Genomic DNA, 13,231 nt, shown 5'->3' on the forward strand with positions numbered 1-13,231 from the left:
ACATCATAATCACTCAAAGTCCATAGTTTTCCTTTGGGTTCACCCTTGCTGTTGTACATTTCAGTGGGTGTTGACAAATGCATGATGACATATATCCATAATTATAACATCATACAGAGTATTTTCACTGCCCTAAAAATCCTGTTTGTTCTGCATATCCATCCCTCTCCTCCGTTGATCTTTTTATTGTTTCCATAGTTTTGCCTTTTCTAGAATGTCATATAACTGGGATCATATTATATGTAGCCATTTCAGATTGGCTTCTTTCACTTAGTAATATGAACTTAAGTTTCCTGCATATCTTTTCATGGCTTGATAGCTCATTTCTTTTTAGTGATAAATAATATTATATTGTCTGGATGTAATACCACTTATTTATTCATTCACCTACTGAAGGACATTTTGGTTGTTTCCGAGTTTTGGCAATTATGAATAAAGCTGCTATCAACATCCCTGGCTTTTGTGTTTGGGCAAACACCAAAGAGAGTGATTGCTGGCTGATATAATGAGTACATTTAATTTCATAAGATACTGCCAAACTGTCTTCCAAAGTGGCTGTACCATTTTGCATTTCTGTCAGCAGTATATATGAGAATTCCTGTAGCTCCACATCCTGGCCAGCATTTGGTATTGTCAGTGTTCCAAATGTTGGCCATTTGGCCATTCTATTTGGTGTGTGGTGGTATTTCATTGTTTTAATTCTCATTTCTTAATGCCTTATGGTATGGAACATCTTTTCATATGCTTATTTTCCACTTTTATATCTTCCTTGGTGAAGACTCTATTAAGATCTTTGTCACTATTCTGATTTTGCTATTCTATTTTTTTTTTTTTTTTGCCAGTCTAATTTTAATAGCATTACTGGTTTTATGGATTTAGAAAATGCTGAAGAGCTCACGGGAGCCAATATTAGCATGCAACAAGGGCACTATCCTAGCCTCTGCCTTGTTCAAAATTCCTACAAATAGCTGAGATGAATGTTAAAAGGTAGTAATATATTTGTGTAAAGACCAAGGGCAAGTGGCCCCATAGATGGGCCATGAAGATTATTTTTAGTTAAAATATAATCAAGACCCAGCAGAATCAGGAAAAAGTCTTTACTTCCCCCTCAACTGCCTAAAAAGAATTTAGATAGAGGACCTGTTTCAGGAAGAGAGCTATCACCATAGATAACTACAATATGTTATGAACTAAGTATGGTAGATAGGGAGTAACCTAGGTATGCCTGTTTGATCAAAGTCCTTCTTGTCCCATTGTTTCTCAATGATCCAGCAAACATTTGTTTACCAAACATTTACTCTTTTTCATCTTCCTGTGAATTGCATTCCTTCCCTTTGAAGTCCCAGATCCCTACCCCCATACCTCAGGTTGCCTGACTGTCTTTGGAATTTCCATGTCTGTGTGGATTCCTCATGCATATGAAATTAAATTTGACTTTCTGCTGTCAATGTGATCTTAGTCCAGCTAGAAGGACCTTTGAAGGGGACAGGAAATTCTTGCTCCTGAACATTTGCATCTAAAAGAACTGTCAGTCATAGTTAATCATAAAAATAAGATTCAAAAAATTTTGATAAAATAGTTATCATAAATATTACACAATGCATTTTGATTCAGAAAATAAATTACATAATATAGTATAAAGGGCAATACTGGTCTAATATTGGTTCTTATGGAAAAAGCAAACAACAAACAGGAGGGTAGTACATAATTAGAAATTAAATAAGAAGCAAAGGAAACCAGTATGAAATCAGCTGTATTCTGGGACAAGCACTGACATAGGCATCTTGTATATGCTACAGAATCTATATTAACAGGAGTGGCCAGAATAAAGGAGGTAATTGTCACATTGTATGCTGAGATGTGTGGATGCCATGTGGGCATTGTGCCCAACTAATTGGAGATGACAAACATGGTGACAGGTCACATGAAAGGTAATTGAAAAATGTTTAAGTAGTTGAGGAAAAAGGGTAGAGAACATGAAAGATGCCTTGTAGAAAAAAGAATGAATCATGTTGCCTAAAACTAGAAGTGCAAGGTGGTGAGTTCTTTGTTAGTTTAATTGTTTAAACAATGGCAAAATGACCAACTATCAGAGATAAAAGAAAGTAATCTTGCTTTTGGTAAGCACTAGGATAGATGACCTCTCAGGTCATTCCTTCCAGGGAATTCTAGGCCCAGTTGGAAAGAGAATGGCAAAGTGTTAGGAACTTGAGCCTCACAAAACAGAGCACAGCTGGTCTTTGACTTTAATGAGATCCAGACATTAGTAAGAAAGAAAAGAGATATTTTTGTTAAGATAAATTCCAGCTATTATCTTAGGAAGCAAGAATTTCAGGGTTTTATAGGAGAGATGTGTGCAAATGAAAGCTAGATTAAAAGTTTCCAGGGGGATTATTATTCATACAAAAGAGCCCTTGTTTTTTGATTATGATATTCAAAGGCAATGGGATATGAGCATTATTAAAGAGAGGCACCTCCTCGTGTATTTTAAAAAATAACTTACTGTGGGGAGATGTCTGCAAATTTAAACATGAATGAGAAGATAAAAGACTTTCTCTCAAGGGTTCTGCTTAATTTTATAATCAAAGTGCTTAAAAAAAGGTGAATGAGGTTGCCATCTAGTGACTGCTTTCTGGTTTTCAACTTTAGAGGCTCTTGATTCTCAAACCTGGCTGTCCGTTAATTAGTATCACCTAGCAGTTTTCTTCAACTATGGATTGATTCCTGACATCCACCTGAGACTGGAATCAGACTCTTTGGAGATGGGCCCCCAGAGATTCTGCTTTATCTTAAAGATCTTCAGATGATTACTTTGGACCTAGTCTACCACCAGGGTTTGGCATTAACTGACCTGGGGGCATATTGTGTATGGAATGAAGTGTTGCACAGGCAAATTTATGTGAAGTGCAGTATTTACCTAACTGCTCTAAACACCTGGTTTTAGGCATATGCAACTTGATATTGCATCTTTGTATCTGTGCTACTAAAATAGGTTTGCCACTGCTAGAATTTACCTTCCTGTTATACCCCAAGATATATATTCAAAGATGTTTACTCTAATACTGGTTTTAATAATGATTAAACTAAGAACTATGTACATGTTCATCAATAGGGTTTGGTTAAAAAAATGACAGTAAATACAAGCACTGAAATTATATGCAACTACATAAAAAGAATAAAGTAGTTCTATATATGCTGAAACCCCAAATGTAGTATGTGAAAAAAAAGCAGCTGTAGTTTCAGCAAAGAGGTGATTCTGAGTCAATAGTCTGGAGTCAATCTTAGAAACACTGCATTAGTGACTAGAGTAGTATTTGTGATATAAGGTCATGGATGGGACCTGAGGATTTCCAATTCAAAATTTTTTTAATGTTTATTTATTTTTGAGAGAGAGAGAGAACATGAGCAAGGGAGGGACAGAGAGAGAGAGAGAGAGAGAGAGAGAGAGATTGAGAAAGAGGGAGACACAGAATCTGAAACAGATTCCAGGCTCTGAGCTGTCAATACAGAGCCCTACGTGAGGTTCGAACTCAGGAACAGTGAGATCGTGACATGAGCTGAAGTCAGAGGATTAACCGGTTGAGCTGCCCAGGTGCCCCAGAATTTTCATTTTTAAAAACATATTCCTCAAGTGATTCTAATACAACCAAAGTTTGGAATCACCAGCATGAGCATCTTCCCAGTGACCCTCAAATCAGCTTCCTAGGTCTCCTCCAGGTCTGTGGCCAGTCCAGATCTTCCTCTCTCTATATATATATATTGTAAGTGTTTTTATTTTTATAAAATAAAACAAATGTTTTTATTTTTATATATTTTAAATATATTTTATTTATTTTTGAGACACAGAGAGACAGAGCATGAACAGGGGAGTGGCAGAGAGAGAGGGAGACACAGAATCCGAAGCAGGCTCCAGGCTCTGAGCTGTCAGCACAGAGCCCGATGCGGGGCTCAAACTCATGAAGTGTGAGATCATGACCTGAGCTGAAGTCGGACGCTTAACCGACTGAGCCACCCAGGTGCCCCGATCTTCCTCTATATTAATATGGCATTGTGGGAATGGTTTCAGTCTATACTGATGAGATAGCATGTCTTGTGGATTATCTCTATCAACAAATAATGAAAATAAGATTTAAAGTCAACTTGCAGGGACACCTGGGTGGCTCAGTAGGTTGAGCATCCAACTTCAGCTCAGGTCACAGTCTTGCAGTTCATGGCTTCAAGCCCCACATCGGGCTGGCTGCTCTCAGCGCAGAGCCCACTTTAGATCCTCTGCCCCTTTCTCTCTACCCCTCCCTGGCTTGCGCTCTCTCAAAAATAAATAAAAATATTTTAAAAAATTGTTTTCTTTAAGTCAACTGACAAAACACTCTTTAAACATGGATCCTTAAACAAGCTCTTGTGAAACAGAACTTGTTCCCAGTGTATAGCTGTGGCTTCCTTAGTTAACCACCATGTGGAAAGTAATATGGTGGCTGTAGAGCTATGGAAAGTCATCAGGTCACATAGAAATCAGTCTCTGTAAAAGGCAGAACAGAAAGTGTAACAAGGAAATGAAGAAGGAACCAAAGAAGCAAAAGATGAAAGTGCAAAAGGAGCAGAAGGTCACAATGGGCTGATTTGAGATGTGTTTGCTGCCTTATGTTTCCCAAAGGTTTGGGTTCCAGGAGATTATCCCCCTGTTAATAGGATTTTCAGTTAGCAGACTTTGTAAACGATAATCCATGAGTCTGTAGTGTTCTACAGAGTTGGCTTTTGGGACCCGTTTAGTGTTGAGTTCTCTCTTCACAGAGACCCAGACTGTTGAAAAAATGAGCCTCTTCCAGGGAAGGCCCCTCAGTTGAACAAACATGTTTGTTTGGTGCGAGAGTGAGGGATCATTGAAGATGGAGAATGCGGGTGCAAAAGTCCCCCTCTGAACTCCCCAGCCTCCCTGTGGCCAATGGAGATGAGTCTCCACTCTGACTCTCCAATATATGGTCTTACAGGGATGATGTAGTTTTGAGTAGGTGATGAGAATTTAGTATTTCAGTTTACTCTAGCTTGTTCAACTATCCCTTACTAAAAACATGTGAGAGTAAGTCTTAAATCAGTTTGCATGTATTTCTTTGTCAAAATAATGTTTATAGTTTTTCTGATCATAAAAGAAAAGAAAAATTTAATATATAAACTTATGAAGAATGTAGAAAAACATAAAGGAAAAATCACACAGTCATCAACATAGTTTCCCTTCTAGTCCTTTTTGCATGTATACATTTACATACATTTCAAGAAAACTGGTATCATAGTTAATATTCTGTTTGGTATCTTATTCTGTTAACTCGTGTCCTTTCACCACAGGACGAAATATTTTTAAACCACTAAAAAATTTCATTGTGTATCCCTACCACAATTTTTTCAATTTACTAATGAAGGATATTTAATATTTTCTGGATTTTCTCCATTATAAACTCTTTTTGGTTTTTTTTTTTAAGTGTATTTATTTTGAGAGACAGAGAGAGCGAGTGGGGGAGGGACAGAGAGAGAGGGAGAGAGAGAGAATCCCAAGCAGGCTCCATGCTGCAAGCCTGGAGCTCAACATGGGGCTCAAACTCATGAACTGTGAGATCATGACCTGACCCCAAACCAACTGAGCCACCAGGGGCTCCAATAAACTCTTTTTTGGTTTTTAAAATTAAATTTGAATACCACTGGTATTTCACCATTATTCATAAAATTAGTTGTTTTTAAGATATACATTCTTTATCCTATTTAGGAGTATATTACTTCCTGGTATTCCTTGTTTACTAATAATTTGAAAATCAGAAATTGGTGTTGAGTATTTTAGAGTGGCATTTTGCATTTTACCAGTTTCTCAGTCCAAAAATTTAAAGTCACTTGTGCCCTTTTTCTTTCTTTTAAAACCTCATATCCAGTAATCAGTAAATTTTGTCTATTTCAGCACACACATAGAATCTGACCACTTCTCACCACCTCCTTCATCTAGATTATTGGAACAGCCTTCAGACCTTACCCTGCTTCTACCTTTACCAGACTACATTCTGTTCTCCAACACAGTAGCCAGAGTCATCCTTTTAAGATAGTCTGGCCATCCACTTTTTGCTTACAATCTTTAGATGGATTTCCATTTTATTCCTTAGTCTACAAGGCTCTGTCTTTTATGCTTCCATTGCTTTGACTTGATCTTCTGCCACTGCCCATTTGCACATCCACCCAAATCATGTTTGTTTTTCTTAGTACATCAAATGAGATGCTGGCTCAGGGCCTTTCTACTTGCTATTAATTCTGCCTGGAATGCTTCTTTCCTTCATATCTACATAGCGAGCTTCTTCCTCTTCCTCTGGATTCCGTTTAAATGTCACCTCCGTGCAGCCTTCTCAGACCATCCAATTTAAAATTATAATTCCTATCATCCTTCCCTGCTTTACTTTTTCTACGTTTATCACAATCTAACATTTTTTATCTTTTCTTTTTATCTGTATACTGCTTGTCTTTCTTCCATTGGAATGTAAGTTCTGTGAGGGCATCCTATGACACCTGTGACAGTATATGGCACATAATAGACAGTCAACAGATCTGAACTGAGCTCAACCCAACTCAAATATTTGTTGAATAAATGACAATGTCATTGTTTTTTTTATGGGAGTGGAGTTACTGATGTGATGTATATTTAAATTTTATTGTATTAATTATTAATATTTTAATATTAAATATTTATTTGGGCACCTAGGTGGCTCATTCTGTTAAGCAACCAATTCTTGGTTTCAGTTCAGGTCATGATCTCTCATTTCCTGAGTTCAAGCCCCATGTCGGGCTCCACACTGACAGCATGGAGCCTGCTCGGGATTCTCTCTTTCTCCCTCTTTCTCCCCCTCCCCCTCTCACTCTCTCTGTCTCTCAAAATAAATAAATAAGTTAAAAAATTAAAAGAAAATGAAAATACACCTCTATGTTTATTGAAGCATTATAATAATAGCCACGGCATAGAAGCAACCTAAGTGTTCATCAATAGACACACGGATAAGGAAAATGTGGTATATCTATCTGTATATATATAGGTACACACACAGAGTTAAATATTACACAGCCGTAAAAAAGGATGAGATCATACCAGTTGAGACAACAAGACTGGACCTAGAGGGTATTACACTAAGTTAAGTAAGTTAGACTGAAAAAGACAAATACCATATAATCCCACCCCCAAGTGGAATGTAAAAAGAAAAAAAATACAAATGAATAAACAAACAAAAAGCAGAATCAGAACTATGAAAACCGAAACAAACTGATGGTTGCCAGAGGCAAGGAGGGTGAGGGGTTGGTCAAAATAAGTGAGGGAGAGTGGGAGATAACAGGCTTCCAGTTGTGGAATGAATAAGTCATGGGAATAAAAGGCACAGCATATAAGGAATACAGTCAAGGATATTGTAATAACAATGTAACAGGACAGATGGTAACTGCTCTTGTGGTGAACAAAACATAACATATAAACTTCTCAAATCACTAAGTTGTATACCTCAGACTAATGTAACATTGTGTGTTAACTATACTCAAATTAAAAAAGGTAAAACAAATTTTTAAAGTACTTTTGCTGTGTTCGTAAGTCACGTTTGCCTTACAATTTTCTTATTTTGTTCATTTTTTTAAAGAGTTTGATATCAAAGTCATTTTGGCTTTATAAAATGAAGTGGATGGTTTACCATCTTTTCCATTACTTCCCAAACAGTGCGTGTGCATGCATCATGACAATCATCTATTCGTTGAAAATATGAGAGGATATACTAGCAAAACCATTTGGCAATGAGGATTTTTTGAGAGCTAATTCTTTGATAACACTTTCCAATTTCTTTCACGGTTAATAATAGATTCAGGTTTTAAGATTTTTCAGGATTTATATGTTTCCAGAAGGGACTACTTCAGAGAAATGTTCTAATTTATATTTATATAATTGTTTTTGTTATCATCTTACATTTTAAATATCTCTCTACCCAGTGCTATATTCTTATTTTCATTAGCAGTTTTCTTTACATTATTTCATCTTTTCTTTGTCTCTCTGAGATCTTTCAGAGGCTTCTCTATCTTATTGTTTTAAATAAAAATTGTAAAACAAAAATTGTTTAAATTCTATTACTAATCTATTAATCTAACAAAAGTAAAAATCTACTTAAAATTCAATATAAGTAGGGACTGTACATACTATTCTAAACTGTCCCCATAAATTAATAAAGTATTGTCTGTTTAATACAGTAGTCCATTTGACTATTATCTAAAGTCAAAACCACATAATTTCATGTAGATTTTCTTACAGATATTGTGTTAACTCACTCATCATTTTTAGTTTTTCCTCATCTGGGTTTCTAGCCTTGAGATTACAAGGAGTTCTCCTTCCTTTCCAGATTTCCTCAGTCAGTTTTTTTCTGAACTTTTATTCCCCATTTCCCATTCTGTTTTCAATTCCACTTTCCATGACTTTTATCCAGACCCATCTGTTTCTTCTCCTTTTCCTTTGGACTGTCTAATATTATATCTTAACACCCATGATTCCAAGTATTAATATCTTGACTAGCAGAGTTTACCTTATCGGAAGTTGTTTTTGAAACATGGGCTTGTGTGAAAGCATCGTAGTGTCTTTGAAACTGTTGCCATCTTGAGTACCTACTTAGTTCAAAGCAGGTACTAAACACTGAGTGAGGAGACGATGTTATGTTTCTTCTGAATTATAGCAATAACCCTTGGGTATCCTTTTTTTTTAATTTTTTAATGTTTATTTTTGACAGAGAGAGTGAGTAAGCAGGGGAGGGGCAGAGAGAGGGAAGCAGAGAATCCCAAGCAGGCTCCACAGTGTCAGCATAGAGCCTGACACAGGGCTTGAACTCACAAACCATGAGATCATGGCCTGAGCTGAAATCAAGAGTCAGACACTCTCAACCAACTGAGCCACCCAGGTGCCCCTAACCCTTGAGTATTCTTACTGCTAGTCTTCTACCTTCCAATTCTCCCTACGTCTCTCACCCCCCTGCCACTCCCCATCCTCTAGCTGCAGTGAACTTTCTTAAGCTCTAAAATACATGTAGTACATTTAATGTCATTGACTGTCAGGCCCTCATTTGCTGGTTGGAACTGTCTGCAGCTCCTCTGAATGTGTAATACCTTAAGGAAAATGGATTTTATTATGTTTTTGCTCTACCTTCTGCTCGAGTTCATCTTTTCCCTCAGAACTCCTATAATCTCGGTATTTATATTTTTATTACTGAATGTACCACAGTCACCTTGTATCTTTTGAATGCCTTTCTTCTTGACTAAATGATAGCCTTACTAAGGGCCGGGAGCATCTCATCTCTTCTCTCCTTTTGATTCCCATGGAATTTTGTGAAATGTAGTCATTCAGCAAGTGTTTTATCACGGAGCTGAATGTTTTGCCAAACAATCAGACATATTGCTCTGACTAGATAGATTGCCAAGAATAGATTAACTCTGGCTGTGAAATCAAGGTAGATATTGATAAGCAGAGAGATCTAGGAGGGTGAGGTTGGAGAGAGGAGACAGCGTTGACATAAATGCCAGAGCCTGGAACGATGTTTTCCTTTTGGGCACAAGGTGGCAGAATATGCCCATTTGAATCATTGCATAAAAGGCAGCTTTGTGAGGCTGAAATTTTCTGCCCTATTTTGGAAATCTATGTTTGTTTAAAAAAAAAAAAAAGCGAAGCAGTGCAGCTTGTTGGCTGAAACCTGTATTTGGATATAGCGCAAACCACAGTCTGACTGCAGGCTGTGGTCCTGGATCTCTGGTCCTTTAGTTTTGGGCTAAGCCCTCTATGTCAGGATCCCATAGCACTGCATCGAGATGTTGAAACATTCTGAGTTTCCCTTAAATGGATGAAGAAAATCTGAACATTGTCAGTGTTTGAAATGAATATGCATATATACTGAAGCTTGGTGAGAGAAAGCAAAATTCATCCAGAGAATTGAAACATACAATTTCTCCACTAGATAGCAGACTGATGAACTTTGGAAACTCCTGCCTCTAATAACCCACCCAAAGAAAACCTTTATTTTCTCTATCAGTTCATTTTTTTTCTTTACAATGCCAACTGTTTTTCATGTGATCAGACCATTTGCATGTAAAAGTCTGATATAATTTGGGATATAATTAAAAAGTTGATTTTGGGGCGCCTGGGTGGCTCAATAGGTTAAGTGTATGATTTTGGCTCAAGTCATGATCCCACCATTTGTGGGTTTGAGCCCCATGTCAGGCTCTGTGCTGACAGCTCAGAGCCTGGAGCCTGCTTCAAATTCTGTGTGTGTCTCTCTCTCCCTCCCCCCCCCCCACCCTTCCCCCTCTCAAAAATAAATAAACATTAAAAAAGTATATTTCAATTCATTTATCTGCAAATTAAATTCTGATATAGTTTTCTTCATTCATTAATTGCTTCCAGTTTGTGTGTGTGTGTGTGTGTGTGTGTGTGTGTGTGTGCATGCACCAAAATTGTCTTTTATGTAAAAAAAAAAAAGCAAAGTGCTAGATATAGTTTATTCTGGAATTCTGATGTGACTAATTTATTAGATGGTATATTAACTCTTTCCATTGATATTGATTTATGTTATACTTAGAATTCTGATGGAGAATAAATGACAGAAAATATATAATCATTGTTTTCAGGTTCTACTTTCAGGTTCTCTTTCTTGCTGTGTGTGTGTGTGTGTGTGTGTATGTGTTATGTGTGTGCATGCATGTGTATATATATGGGTGTGTATATATCCACACACATACACATATTTGTATATGTGCATGAATATATACACATACTCTCTCCATTTGTGTCTATATATGCATACATTCATATATTATATGTATCTATTGTTGTGATATATGGCAGTACAGTGAATATTTAAGAATAAAGAGTCTAGAGCCTGGCTGTCAGTATACAAATCCTAGTTTACTAGTTGGAACACCTACTAACAGTTCTATGCCCCCAGTTTCCTCATCTGTAAAATGGGGATAGTAATGGTACCCATTACAATAGAATGAATGTGCAGATTAAAAGATTTAACAGAGCATGGCACATGCTATTATTATTTGTATGTGGAGAATCTGATTTATTCCATAGCTTATATTGCAACTTTTATTTAGTAAGAAACTGCCTTCTATCAACCTAATATGCAGTTTAGATTTTTTGAAGGCACCATAATGATGTATTGACATTGATGTTTTTCATTTGTGTTATATAGAGAATGTATAGTCATGGTTTCTGCTGTGGGGGAACTTACATCTTCAAGAGACAAGAGAAGTAATAGGCACCTTTTTCTTTCTTCTACCTCTTCTCACTGAGAAGAATGTCAGAATGCAGAGGTATATCAACTAGGAATTCTGTCACAGACTCTGAGTCTGGAGTTCTCTTTTGTCCAGCAAGAGAACAGATGCCAAATTGAATATAAAATCTGTCCAGAGAATTCAAACATACAATTTCTCCACTAGATAGCAGACTAGGACTGATGAACTTTGGAATGTCTGAGAGAAGACAAGAGCCCCAAACACGAGTTTCATCTCCATATTTATTGAGCTCACAAGATATTGCCCATGTGGTGAACGTGGAAAAAAAAAAGATTTTACACATGTGGACGTAAGAAAACAATCAGACAGTAATCATTAACTTGTGTGTGTAAGAAGGAAAGGGTCTGGGAGGCTAGTGGAGTTTGTGATCAAAGTACAATAGTATATTGGCATCAGATGGACAGTAATTTCCTGCAGGTGATATAACAAGTTACTCGTGATCTCTTTACAATCTCTCTCTAGCTAACCCTGGTTGCTTTTGCCCCGTGGTGACGGCTTTCCGCCCTAAGCTTTTTTCTAACCCATTTATGTAAGTAGAACCTATTTCCCCACAGAATTCAATTCAGCTATCAATAACCAAAGAAGAAGGAGGAGAAGAGGAAGAAGAGTTGCTAAAGAAGAGAATTGTTTTATTCACAGAACAAGCACTCTGGAGGTAGGAAGCTGATGGAGCTGGTATCTCTGTGATTATTTTGTCCTTTTGTGTTAGAAAACCTACACTTCTCCGGTGTGTCTGTTTTACTGTCGCACTTCTACCACACTCACGATTCTTTTCGCATGAAATATGTGGGTTTTCCCCCCACAATAAGCACTTCTGTGACACCAGCTATGTGTCCTACAATTTATCTCAATTCTGACACTATCTACCCAGAGATCCATCAGATCCCACAGGTTAAGGCCTTGGTTCCATAACACTCTCCCCCTCCCCAATTCAGGTGCCAATTTTCAAGTCCATGTTGTTACCCATGCTTCTCACCTCTTGATTATAAATCAGAGTTTTTCCTACAAACCCCTCACTGGGTTTGGTTAATTTGCTAGTTCAGCTCACAGCATTCAAGAAAACAGTTTACTTGCTGTTGACCAGTTTATTATAAAAGAACATGATAAAGGACATCGATGAACATCCAGATAGAGGAGAGGTGAAGAACTAAGTTTGTGGGGACGGACACAGACCTTCCATGTCTTCTCCAGGTAGGCTATCTCCTGTCACCTCCATGTGTTCACCAACCTGAGAGCTCTGTGAACACCATACTTTTGAGGTGTTTATAGATAGAGGCTTCATCATCATAACTATTAACTCCATTTCCTGCCCCTTTTCCTTCTCTGGAGAGTGAGTAGGGAGTAGTGGGGGGAGGACTGAAAATTTCAAGCTTTTAGTCTAGTCTTTCTGGTGACCAGCCCCTATTCAGGAGTCCACTGAGAATCACCTCATTAAAACAAAAGGCTGAGGAAATTGCAAGGTATTTAGAACTCTGTGTCAGGAACCAGGGTCAAAGACCAAATATTAGAACAAAACTATCTCCTAGTGCTTTTAGGAAATTTCAAGGGTTTTAGGAATTCCATGCCAGGAACTGGGGGCAGAGACCAATATGTATATTTTCTGCTATCTCATGCCTTTTCTTCATGGTCAGAAAATGGCCTTTGCATCTCCAAACATCATGTTAATGTCAAGCAAAGGAGACTAGGGTAAGAAAGGAGGAAGCATGGTACTAGCTGTATAAGCTTTTCTTATCAGGAAGAGCAAAAGCCTTCCAGAATTCCACATCCCTCCCTTACCAGGTGGCTTGGGTCTAATTTCTAGAACAATGTCATAAGGCCATTTGCTGGGAAAGCATCCATATGAAAGATTGGGAAAGCAAAATAGGCTGGAAATGATTTATGCATCTGCCAAAGTAAGTTTTTG

Source organism: Lynx canadensis, chromosome B1 (assembly GCF_007474595.2).
Source record: "Lynx canadensis isolate LIC74 chromosome B1, mLynCan4.pri.v2, whole genome shotgun sequence".
In the NCBI taxonomy this organism is placed as follows: domain Eukaryota; kingdom Metazoa; phylum Chordata; class Mammalia; order Carnivora; family Felidae; genus Lynx; species Lynx canadensis.